Source organism: Triturus cristatus, chromosome 1_1 (assembly GCF_964204655.1).
Source record: "Triturus cristatus chromosome 1_1, aTriCri1.1, whole genome shotgun sequence".
Taxonomy (NCBI): Eukaryota; Metazoa; Chordata; class Amphibia; order Caudata; family Salamandridae; genus Triturus; species Triturus cristatus.
Genome location: NC_140579.1, coordinates 745,702,237 through 745,714,813, shown reverse-complemented (window position 1 = coordinate 745,714,813; position 12,577 = coordinate 745,702,237). Strand labels below are relative to the sequence as shown.

At 45.2% G+C, this 12,577-nt stretch overlaps 1 long non-coding RNA gene and 1 pseudogene across 1 annotated transcript in view; one reads left to right on the top strand and one right to left on the bottom strand.

The window, feature by feature from the left end:
* The window catches only part of LOC146870984 (uncharacterized), a 451,776-nt gene that overhangs the window by 78,843 nt on the left and 360,356 nt on the right, over positions 1-12,577 (top strand). The window lies entirely within an intron of this gene.
* LOC146870985 (C1q-related factor pseudogene) lies at positions 8,204-9,181 on the bottom strand (annotated as a pseudogene).

Below are 12,577 nucleotides of genomic sequence, written 5' to 3'. Positions count from 1 at the left end.
GCGAAAGTTAAAGCGCCGCGGGAACGAGCAGAGGGCACAGAGATGAGGTTTCAAATGGGGGCGAGACTCGCACAGCATTTCCCTTGCGGGAGCGAGCAGGGGCACCATCTGTTTCGCGATAATTGCAAAGAAATTGGGCTGCTGCTCGCTCCCGCAAGGGAAACGCCAAACGTGCACAAGTTGCAATACAAACCAATGCAAAACATGCACGCGTTTAACCAAAAGTCCTGAGCGATTGCAAAAGGTCCCCTCGCGCGCTGCGTAGGCTGGACCTAAACATGGACCACTGCACACTTATTTATCTGTAATTGGTATTATTAGTTTCAAAATAATTGTAATAAGCACTGCCTGACAATTTTCTTGTAGTTAGTGGCAAGCCCAAATACCACTGATGTGCTTTGCGACTCACATTTACTGTGAACTTTACATTGTTGACTCCAATCTTGGCTCCTCTCATTCAAGATATAATGTGATCCTGGGAAAATCATTTCATCTTAATATACGCCAGTGTCTTTATCTGTTAAAGTAGCAGGCGCTTAGAAACAGGCTTAACAGTGGCACGAGGAGCTATGCCGGAAGCAGGCTGTTCTATCCAGCTGTATCTGTCTGACTTTGAAAGACTTTCTTCCACACCTGCTCCCTTCCCTGCTCCGCGCTCCCCGCAACACCTCCAACCACAATCCCACGAGCGTTTAATGGGTTTTTTAAGCTTTAATGCCATGAGCCCTAGCTGACATTTTCTTTTCTCGTATTCTTTAAGTGCCCAGTGAGCGTGAACTTCACTCGGGCTCCCAGACTACTGCTTCAAAGCACTTTCAGCCCCTTCCTCCTGTGCTAGCATCTTCCCAGGTAAATCACCTCTCCTTCCTTTGTATTCCAGCCAATTATTGCACCTCGGGCCCGCTCGGAGAGCGGAGGTTGCCTCCTGGTCGCTAATTTGCATGGCTATCGTGGGGTTTCCTCAACAGTGCACGAGCTTCAAGGGGTTAATTCAGTGGTTCCCAAACTTTTTCGACCCGCGGCTCCCTTGACCCATTGGCCATTGACCGTGGCTCCCCACTGTTACTTTTTATGGAGGGTGGAGGGTGGGATGTAAGCCTGGCCTCTGGAGTGCGTGCATTTTTCTCCCTGAAAATAATTGGGATGAAGCTGATGAAGGTTTTATAACCATATACGCAGGGTGTTTTTTTAATATTACTAGGATGGCACCTCTAATAAAATATTCCTAGCTGCACTTCTTTGCCCATGCCTTTTTTAGAGTACCCTCTCAAACTTTGTTATCCCACTTACAATGCTAGATAGCATCCTTATGCATGTAGGCCCCATTGCTAAAGTGTTTCTGCGCTTGAAGAATATTTGCATGCACTTCCATTTCTACCCATGTCATACGTGCCAACACACCTATCTCAGCAGGGTGACTCATGATTTTTTAAACCACATGCAGCTTTATTTTTGCTGTCTCCTCCCTAAAATTGCCTTCAAATCAATGCAAGCAAAATGAATTCCTCTTTTTTTAAGTCCCTCTTTCTTTCTTCCAAATGTGGGCATTATGCCATATATGGTGTTTTACTTCCCAAAGCTCAAGGAGAGAGCAGGCCTGTCTGGAAATGTGTGTATACTGAAAGAAATGTGTAATGGAAGTACCTATGGTTCTAGTACAAATGTCAATATTTAATAATACTTAGTGTGTTTTATAGACAGAACAACTGCACTTTCCTGATAACTTGCATTGGTGTAAAATGCATTTGGAAAAAAAATGAACTAATAACGAGTCTAACAAAATAAATCAGGCATCTTCTGCTTACTTTGGGAGCGTTGGAATGTGGGAATCCAGTGAAATATGAAGGTCCTCTCCCTCGACATGCCATCCATTAAGCACTAAGTTTACAGCTTTAGGCATATCACTTACAAATCATCATCATGCGTTTAAGTCTAATTGGTTTTAACTGAAGCCAACAGACCCTTCACCATTAAATGCATTAAAGTGCTTGGTGTGTGGCTCCCCTGGCTAGGTTTGGTGATTCCCGAGGGAGCCACGGCACACAGTTTGGGAACCACTGGGTTAATTACTCCGTAAAGCCTCCTCGCCTGCCAACTCTCTGCTGGAGCCCGCTTCCTCTTCTAATTTGGTCACGAGCGGAGGCTTGTCTCTCGGAGAGCCCGGAGCTGGTTCATCTTGAGAGGAGTTAGGAGAGTGGCGGTTGAGAGACCCTCGGATGAGAGGGTGGTGGCTGAGAGGCCCACGGATGGGAGGGCGGCTGCTTCCTTCGGACCAGTTTATAAATACTGCAGCCCAGTGTCACTGCTCCAGCCTGGCGCGGGGCCTGCAGACCCTGCCTTTCAAGTAACTTCAGCCAGGCAGAGGAAAAGATTAAAAGAATGGATAGAGAAGAGCACAAGGATAGAAACAGAAGAAGGAAAGGAAGGATGTTGGGGCATCTGGAAGAGACGGAAGGAAAGATACTGTGAAAAGAGGGAGGAGAGACAGAGAAAAGAGAGGAGTGAGAGAAAGAAAGTCGGGAAAAGACAAAGAGAAGGAGCAATTGGGAGAACAGGAAAGGTGGAGGGAGAAAGAAAGAAGAGAGGGGGAAAAGAGCAGGAAAGGGAGGAAGAGAGAAAGAAAGTGATAGAAATAGTCGGGGGAGAACAAGAGAGCGCAAGAAAGAGTGACGTCTGAAGAAATTGAGATAGAAAAAGAGTAGGAGAAAACCAACAGGAATTCGATAGAGACATGAAGGAAAGGTTAAAGAGATAAATACAGTGATGGACTGGAACGCGGTAGAGAAAATACCCAGTAATATTTCTTATTTTAGAACTTGTTTCTCGCTTTACCCTGTCTAAAGTATGCTTAGGTCATGATCCCCTTTTTTTCCTCACCCTCGAGCCTTCTTCCATTTCCCATCCGCCCTCATGGTTACAAGCAGCTAATACAGCCTCAGATCCCAGGTTCCACCTCTCCTGCTCGCTACTTCCCGCATGCAAGCCCTCCTTTTCTTCTTCCTGGTGGCCGTTCATTTTAAAACTCTCTTCTTACATCTCTCATAACAGCTCATTCCACAGGTTCCTCCACCATAGCTCTTTGAAACAGCTTGAGGGCAACATAGACTCTATACAACATGACATCAACATGATGGAAGACGAAGCGAAGGGTGTTTCCTAATTACATCGGGTTCGATGCCTTCGATTGAACTATGATGATGCCCCATGGGTGAAAAACTGAATCTGCTTGTAATTACCGATGAACACGAGTACCATTGGCCGTTACCCATGGAGCTGTCCTATGCAGCTATAGAGGAGTCTGGCCATGGTTCACCCCCTCGGCCTACACCTACCCAGCCGGACATCGTGCATTGTATTTAACGGTACTTCACGGTCTTGTCTATCTTTCACTTTGACTGCCTGTTTACCCTGAAGTCCCTTCCCCCCCTCTGGTCTGCCTGACGCTATCTGCATTCCTTTTCCCCTGTTTACCTTTCCCCCTCTACCTTCCATTCCACATAAGACGTCAATATGTCTCACTGTGTGACATAGCTGATCAATCTATCCAGCTCATACATCGATCACTTTGTTTTTACACGTGTCTGGTTGGCCAACGAATAAAATTATTTTTGGACACAATCTAGACACTTTTAACTCGCCTAACAATCACTTTCACTTGTCACTCCGACAACACTAACCTGCTCTGCAGTAATTCTGGTGTTGAAGCACATCGGGGAGGCACTCGGCCTTCCTGGTGAGGCCCGATGATGAAGCATGTCACCAACTAGGTTGGTGAGTGAGGGATTCCTAAAGAATCAAGTTTGATTCTTCATTCTTGCTCTTCTCCTGAGAAGGCACACTATTCTGTTGTTTTGACTATTCAAATTGAGGGACCAAGAGTGCTCCTTAGTTTCCCTCTCTCTCTTGTTGTTGATTGGTATAGTGTGAACTCGACACGAAGGTATTGGAGCGCTTTACATGAGCACCAGTTACATTACATATTCATTTTTGGTAGGCATGGGGAGATCAAGAAATTTGTCCAGGCTCACACGATGTTGAGCTGATGCCTAATTGAACCTGGCTCCCCAGTTCCAAAAGTGGCAGCTCTGGCCCTTACACCGCACCCTATTTCACAGCACATGGATTATTTTGCTGCAGGCATCCCTAACTTGCACCATAATAATATATTTCACTCCAGTCATCACTCAATTTGCGCCGGAGTAAAACCATCCTCGCCAGGCAAGCCTTAATTTGCACCATATTAAAGTACTCTGCTCCAGACATCCCTTAATTGACTCCATAGTAAATACCTTTTACTCAAGGCATCTCTCAATTTGCACCAAAATAAAATATTTTACTCCAGGCATCCACCAATTTTCTCCATAGTAAAACTTTTTACTACACGCATCCCTCATTTTGCACCACATTAAAATATTTAACTCCAGAAATCCCCTAAATTGCTCCATAATAAAACATTTTACTCCAGACGTCCTTTAATTTGCACCGTATGAAAATATTTCACTCCGGGCATCCCCTAATTTGAACAATAGTAAAATCTTTTGTTTGAGGCCGGCTTCATAGCAACATATTCTTTTTCAGGCATCACCGAGTTTGCTCCCAAATACATGAAACTACAATAATAATAAGATAATAACATATTTATTCTGACGTCCCCTTGCTGGCATCATGGTAAAATCTTGTACTCCAGTCATCATAGGAAAATTGTCCAGATATTCCCTAATTTGCTCCATAATAAAATGTATTTGAGTATGGTAGAGATTGGCTGGTGTAATTCTCCTTTGCTCCAGGTCTCCTGTTATCAGCTGTCGTAAAATAATCTTGCGTGTGTTAAAACCAGCTGGTGTAAATCTGTTATGCTCCAGGCATTTCTTAATTCGTTCAGGCAAAATGTTTTGGAGTACGATAGAGGATGACTGATGAAGTCCAAAATGCACCTGCCATCCTAATATTAGCTGCAGAGTAAAATCTTTTTCAGATTAGTGAGAGCTGGTTGGTGTAAAATAATATTTGTACTTGCAGTAGAAGATGGATGTTAGTTTAGGATGCTCTAGGTGTCATGTAATTCGCTGGGAGTAATAAATTGCAGTATGTAAAAGCTAGTTGTATACTGAGATGCTCGATGTACCTCCTAATTTACTACATCCTACGTCAGCTTACCTTTGAAAACCCATATTCTGTCTCAAAGCCTCTAGAAGGAGTAAAGTGAAGCTTCTCATGAGTTAAAGTAACCTCAATGCGCACTCAAGTGCCGGGCGTTACTCACACGTTGACCCTCCACGCTGAGGCGTGTAAAGTGTCCTGGTGCTGAAGCTGCATCTAGAGTGCTCTGCGGCCCTAGAACTATCCTCAGCAATGCACACAGGCCATAATTTGGGAACAACCAAGAAGGACCTTTAAAGAGGAAAAGAGGAAGCTTTGTGTTTTCCATTTGACTTGTATTGGTGTGAGTAATAGTTTAAGTTTAAGAGGGATAAAGTAAAAAAAAGAAGAAAATATTGCATTGCAGTGCATTTACATAGTGCTTTCTAACCTTGCACGGGCGCTGAAGCGCTTTCGGGAGGCAGCACATTACTCCAGAACCCAAGGTCAGTGGCTAATCTGGTGGTTATAGGCTCCTGTTAGGATTAGCTTTGTGCTCAAGAAGACCATTCCATGCTTGTAACCCACTCTGTTTGTGGCAGATTAAATTATTAGGAGTTAGATGTGATCATTTGTGGTGAATTTGTGAGTTCATGAAGTGGCTGGCGGGATGAATGGATAGATGAGAGGAGACTGTGCATTCTTACGTTGCAGGGAGATGGTTTTAAATGAGGCTGTGATCTATGAGGGGAGGTGTGGGCAAATTGTCAAAATCCAATAATAGAAAGTAGTCAGACAGGCATGTAGTTGAGGGTAGGCTACACTCAGAGAGAGTAAGGCATGCAGACGATGGAGGGTAAGGAGAGGGCCATTCGCTAGCAAAGAAGGAGAGTGAACACGTTTCAATTTGAGTCAGGGTCAATCAGTGGTTAATTTGAGCCATGGGTGCCCGTGGGGCCTACTGGCACTCATTTTTGGGGACCAGTGCCTTTTTTTTTATCTTCAGATATTGACCAAGAGAAGAGGAAACAAACACAGGGAATATAAGGAGGAACAGAAATATGAAAAAACACTCACAAAAGGAGAAAGCAGGAACCTGTAAGAGGAGGGTCTGGTGGTGGATTAAAGAGCTATGAGGTGGATTCAAGGCTACACAACTTCGGTATTTGGCACGCTGAGAGTTAAAAGCACCAGACGCCGGCTTCGAAAGAAAGCTTTGGGCACTGGCACTCATTCTTTTACAAATTAGGCACGGAGGTCAATTTTCCATGCATGATTTCAAGATTATAGAAGCTGCTTTTTGAGACTCCATGGAATACACGGATGTAAAAATGTAGAAAGAAACACTGTTTGCTTGTGGAATACCATGTCGTGCTATAGCATTTTGTTTTAGTGAGATGTCACCAAGAGGCAATTCTATATGATACGGGCACAGAAATCTTGAAAGTTGTGAAACAAACTGGTCAGACAGACCATTCCTGAACAGGGACTGACTCTGTTCCAGCTCTACTGGCCTCTCGCAGACACCATCAAATTTCCCTCAGGCCCGTCCCCTTTGAGTGAGAGTAATCTCATGATGGTGCTTTAGGATTTGCACCATCAGTTCTCTATTGTCCCTGCACCGGACCCTTCAGTTCAGATCTACTTCCCAGACTCTTTAACCCCTTCCCTGAGGCATGGATCTTGTCTTGGTCTTTCATTTGATTCCTTGAGGTGCTCTGGGAGTTGTAGTCTTGGTAAGCTTCCCTTAAAGCTAATACATCTCTTAACAGTAAGGTGGTGTTCTCATGACATGAATCCCAGGCCAGATAGGGCAGGGAGGCAGAGAGGTCTGTGGATGCACATCTTTAGTGAGCGCCCTCGCTGAAACCCACCATTCTAAGTCTATTTAAAATTCATTTAGTTCTCTCTGAAGTTCTCGTCTTTTCCCGACCCTCAGGTTTGGTGAACCTCCCAGATGCCAAGGAGAATCTAGAGGACCCTTATTTCTGTGTCAAGTTGAATGTTATCAGCTCTCCCAGTTAATTCCTCCCATTGCCAATTACAAGAGTGTAACTAGGGCCACTGGAATCATATGTCAATTGAGGGCTAAATTATGTGGTACGGTTGACAAAAGTATTCGGCAAGAAAAAGCCAATTATGCGGCATAATGGTGCGAAATGCTCAGCAATATAATTTTGTTAACGATTAAATTGCAAACAATGAGGTGCAAATTTGGTCAGGCAGTATTAAAACCTCGCTACAGCAATCAGCGAGTGACCAGTTACAATTTGCAAAGGGCCTGTCACTGCGCTTAACCAAGTGTGACACTTTTCTTTAGTAACTTGTGATCCGTTTAAAGTCGAATTTTAGTAGGTAAAATCTCCAAATAATGCAGCAGATTGTGAATTATGTGGCAAATGCAGAAAATCCGGAATTATGTGAACAACCACGGCTGCAAGACTGCTTTATTCCAGTGGCCCTGAGTGTAACTAGCTGGACATTATTGCTAGCGTCAAGAAGTTTGCCCTTTGATCTTAACACACGTCTATAAGGCGCTCTTACCCAGCGCGAGTGTCCTGGGGGCAAACGTGCGTTGTATAACTAGAATAAAATACACGAATACAGAATTTATTATCCGAGTCAGCCGGCAGGCTAAGAGTTGTCTCAGCCAGTTTCTATATTGATCCCTCAAACTGTGTGTACCGCGGGTCCTTCATTAGAATTGCATCCTGGCTCTAAAACACATTTGCACCTCAGACTGAATTAGGGACATTTTTGTTTGGGTGATTTTCGCAAAGCGCTCCCACACAGGCTGGGCTATTTACACTGAGGCACTTCAGACATTTTACAACTACACTGTGCCCCCTCCCTAAACACTTAGACGTGGGGGGAGGGGCGCTCAGGCCGCCCCATCCTCTCCCAGCACTGCTGGTCTCAGCATTCGTGCCTCACAGTCCGCGAAGTAGGAACGGGAAAATAATGAGCTTTTTTAGCTTCCATGAGTCGGCTAATGAGCCACATTTCCACCCGATCAATAACTCTGCTCCAAATCATTGAAGCACTAGACTGAAAAGCAAGGCTAAATAGGTCGGTATCCCGGCTCTTTAATGACTTGTGTAATTCTGAGCAGGTCAGCCTACCTCTATGCAACCACTTCGATTAAACAAACTTTACGGTTGACACGTTGCGGACATAAAGCACTTTGACAAAGTTTGCAATTGTTAATTACACCACACACCAGATGCCACATGTTCCCACTGGCACGCGTTACCTGCCCGTTCTTGCAGAGGTCTGCCCACATGCTGGTACCATCTCCTCCGCGCATCAGGACGTGGTAGGTGAAGAAGTAAGTGCCCGGAATATTACATGTAAACTTCCCCGTGGCTGCGTTGTAGTTGTTGCCCAAGTTCGTGACTATATCGTCATACTTGAGAATTTCATAGCCCTCGTGTGGGTTCTTCAAGCCGGCGTAGAAGGCCACCCTTGGCACGGTGGTGTAGGTGGCCGTGCTGATGGCACCATTGCTGCTGACTCCTGGGTAACCTGGGGGCCCCACTTTGCCCAGCTCGCCTCTCTCACCTGGTGGCCCCATAGGGCCTTGGGGCCCAGGTTCCCCTGGTGGGCCAGGGGGTCCCGGCTTTCCTGGTCGGCCAGGCTTCCCTTGGGGCCCCTGCACTAAAGTGGACAGAGGGGGTGGCACAGCCCCACTATTGTCCCCCAGTGTCTCTGCATCTTCCCGCAAGCTGGCGCTGGTGGCTGCGGTGGTCTTTGCCAGGTAGGGGTCACAGACCATGCGGCATGTGCCCAACATCTCATAGTGTCCGTCTGTCCCCACTGAGTTGACCAGTACCGGGATGAGGATGACCAGCACCAAAATCATCACGACTCCCACAGCGGCCGCGATGAGCGTCTTTCTTCCGAGGCTTAGCCTGCAGAGCGGTTGAGAACGCTGCCTCCACGATGGCGGAATGGTGCCTGTTGGGTGGGAGGGGGTGGATACCCCTTGTAGAGATATCGTGAAATATGTGTGTGTGTATATATATATGTATATATTTATTATATGGTTGAGTCCCTAGAAAGCTCCACTACAGAAAGCCTGAAAGAAGTGTCTGTAGAAAGCCCAAAAACCTAGTTGTGGGCTGGACCGAAATTGAATATTGCCCTTATATAGCTTCGGCTCCTATGCCCCCCCCCCCCCCCAGCTGGGGCGTAATGTGCAGGCAGAGGATGGAGACACACGCCCAGCTGCGAGCGGCTAGTGCTCTCTCTCAGCGCGCGCTCTCTCTCCCTCTCCACCTCTCTTGCCTCTTCCTCAACCCATCGCTCGCTCCTATCTCCGAGGGTGATCTTCTCAGTTTATACACCGACCTACTACCCCCAACCCTCCTCTTCTTTAAGTGTTTCTCCTCCTCCCTTCTTCGTCCCCTCCTCCCTCACGGAGGGGAAAATACACCCTCCGCCTCAGATCACATAAAAAAAGTCGCGCGAATAAAAATCTGGGCGAAGATGGCGTGAGGCGAGCGACAGACAGACCCAGAAGGACCAGCACCGGACAATGGAGAGTCATCCATCAGCGGGGGAGGACGGGCCGATGGGGTCGCGGCAGCTCTCACCCGGCTGCTGGTCACAAAGTGGAGGCGGCAGGGGAGGGGGCGGTGGCGAGCGGGTTCGTCAGTCCCTCCTTCCGCGCGCCTCACGGTTTGTTTTAGGGTAAAAGGGAATAAGTTAGGCAGGGATTGTTGCGCAGTTTCTTTCTTCTCCCGGAGCTGTCATCTTCGCTTAGTCTCCTGGAGGCAGCTTGTTTTGGAAGGCGATGGGTTTGGACTCTGGAGGCGGGAGTGAGCGGTGGCAGAGCAACAGAAGGTGTGCAGTCAGCATGCACTGGGTGCCGGATGTTTACGCAGCGCTCCGAGTTCCCATATTTAACACAGTGGATCGATTCACAAAGCTTTTGAGTGTGAACGTTTGTGTCGCACACGTGCTAATGTCCCTTTGCACACGTGCACAACCACAATCACTGATGACATCTCAAATGACATCACTGATGACATCACTGATGACGTCATCCATGTGATAAATTAGTGCATCTTCTCACACCCTAATATAACCTTTGATACACCGACAGCCATTTTGACAACCATAGATACTCCAATACCAATAACTACTCACCCACTCATTGACTTTTAGGTCTACATACATCTCCACTCACTCACCTGTACAGTCACTCATACTTACAGTCACTCTGTGCATTTAAACACCTATATAGACACTCACACACCGCCAATTATCCATTTGAGGTACTGACACATCTAGTCAGTCATGCAAATAATTAATCACAGTAAAATTTACTCACCTATACAGTTAAAAACACTCAAGTTCACTTACTCATAAAAATACTAACAAATTCTGTGTCTTCCTGCAGAAAAAAAACAGCACATGACACAGATATCCTTGCACTATGGCGCATACAGCCACTCCCAAAATCACACACTCTCACATATAGATAGTTATATACTCTTACACACATATACACTGCGTTTCACATATGTAGTTACTGACACATGTACAACTGAGATATACATTCAATCACTAACACACCCATACCTACACTCACCCAACCATACAGTCCATCACAGATGCACTCTTAAAAACATGCACCCACTGAATCACCCACTCACACATCTAGTCACAGATTCACACACACCCTACCCACACAAACACTCAGGCACCCATACAGATACTCAGACAACCAATCAATAACCCATATAGACACTCATATAGCTATTCACAAAACCATGCAGCCACTTATACACCAACACACAGACACATACAGACATTCACACATTTTAGTCACTAGTCTGCAGTAAGATACATTTAATGGCTCACTTATAGACTCAGTTATGCACCTAGAAAATCATCCATTCACACACTTGTACACCCACTTATTTTTCAACAGGCCTTTCCCTATATATATTAAACATAATAAAACTGTTCAGAAACACATACTCAATGGATGATGTCATCAGTGATGTCATCAGTGATGTCATTTGAGATTTCATCAGTGATGTCATCAGTGATGTCACTGACCATGTCATGAGTGATGTAATATGTGACGTCATCAGCAGTGCATTGCGGGGGCGCGAGTTATAGTTAGCTTAACTAACTATAACAGGGGAATTTCTAGGGTTTTGTACGAGGGAAATGTCCAGCTAACTATAACACCCCTGAAACCTATGGTTTTTTCAGTGAATTTCTAAGGTTTTTTAAATGCCAATTCCTAACTATAACGCCCCTGAAACCTTTGGTTTTTTCAGTGAATTTCAAAGGTTTTTTAAATGCCAATTCCTAACTATAACGTGCATGAAACCTATGGTTTTTTCAGTGAATTTCAAAGGTTTTTTAAATGCTAATTCCTATCTATAACTTATCTCTGAAGATATCTTGAAAAGCATTCTTTTTTAAAAGTAGGGTGCACATTAGTTTTGTGGAAAAGCATCTTTGTGATTGGTTAAGAAAAAGCAGTTTCAACGTGGAGTACATATCATAGGATAAAATTTGCTCAGCTCAACCACACCTGCTACTTGCATTTGGAAGGCACTGTTCGAACTTAAAACAATCGTCAACTTTTAACCTGCACGTGTCGTTAAATGTTCAAGAAAATGTTACAAAAAAATATCGTAAAGTTTTAAATAATTGATGAACTTTTAACCTGCTCGTATTGTAGAATGTTCTAGAAAGTGTGTTGATAGAATACGTTGCACTTCTGACTTCTATGTGTTGTTGAATATTAAAAAAAACGGTTCATATGGAAAATTAAAAAGAAACCAATAGAGAAGTTTTGAAACCTAAAAGAATCAAGGAACTATTCTAATTTATTCTTTACATGTATTTATGTGTGCAGCAACAAAATTATAGACACAACAGCACTAGGAAGAGGAAGAAGCAGGGAGTGGGGGGAGGGGGCGAGATGGGCAGAATGGCACACATGCACAATTAAGTACAACACACATATATACTAACAATGGCCAAAATGAAACACACCAACAAGGAGCACAAGTCACACAACCTGCCAACATCACACCACTGAACGAGCATAGAAGTGAAAACCATGCTGCATTCATACAGGATGTGTACAAAGGAAAGTCGTTGATGTTGTGGGATGTCTGCGACCGTGGTCATCATGGATGAGATGCCCAGCATGTGGCACATGGTCGAGTTCACTGTGTGTTATGTTGTCAAACGGCTGCTCCTCCCTCCCATGAGCCCCCACACTTTTGTACGGTGAGCTGTTGTATCTCGTGCACTCGTACGGCACGCCATTGTAATGCCTATTTGCGCATGTCCTGCTACATTCCAACTACAACATCACAGTGCCGTTTGGAGGTGGTGCATGCCACTTTACAACATCGACTGCTGCGGCTCTTGTAACAGGCCACACCAGAACACAGAGACACACTTACCGCACTTCCTGTACACGGACATGTCCGAGACACCCCGTTCCCCTTGCCGGATAGGC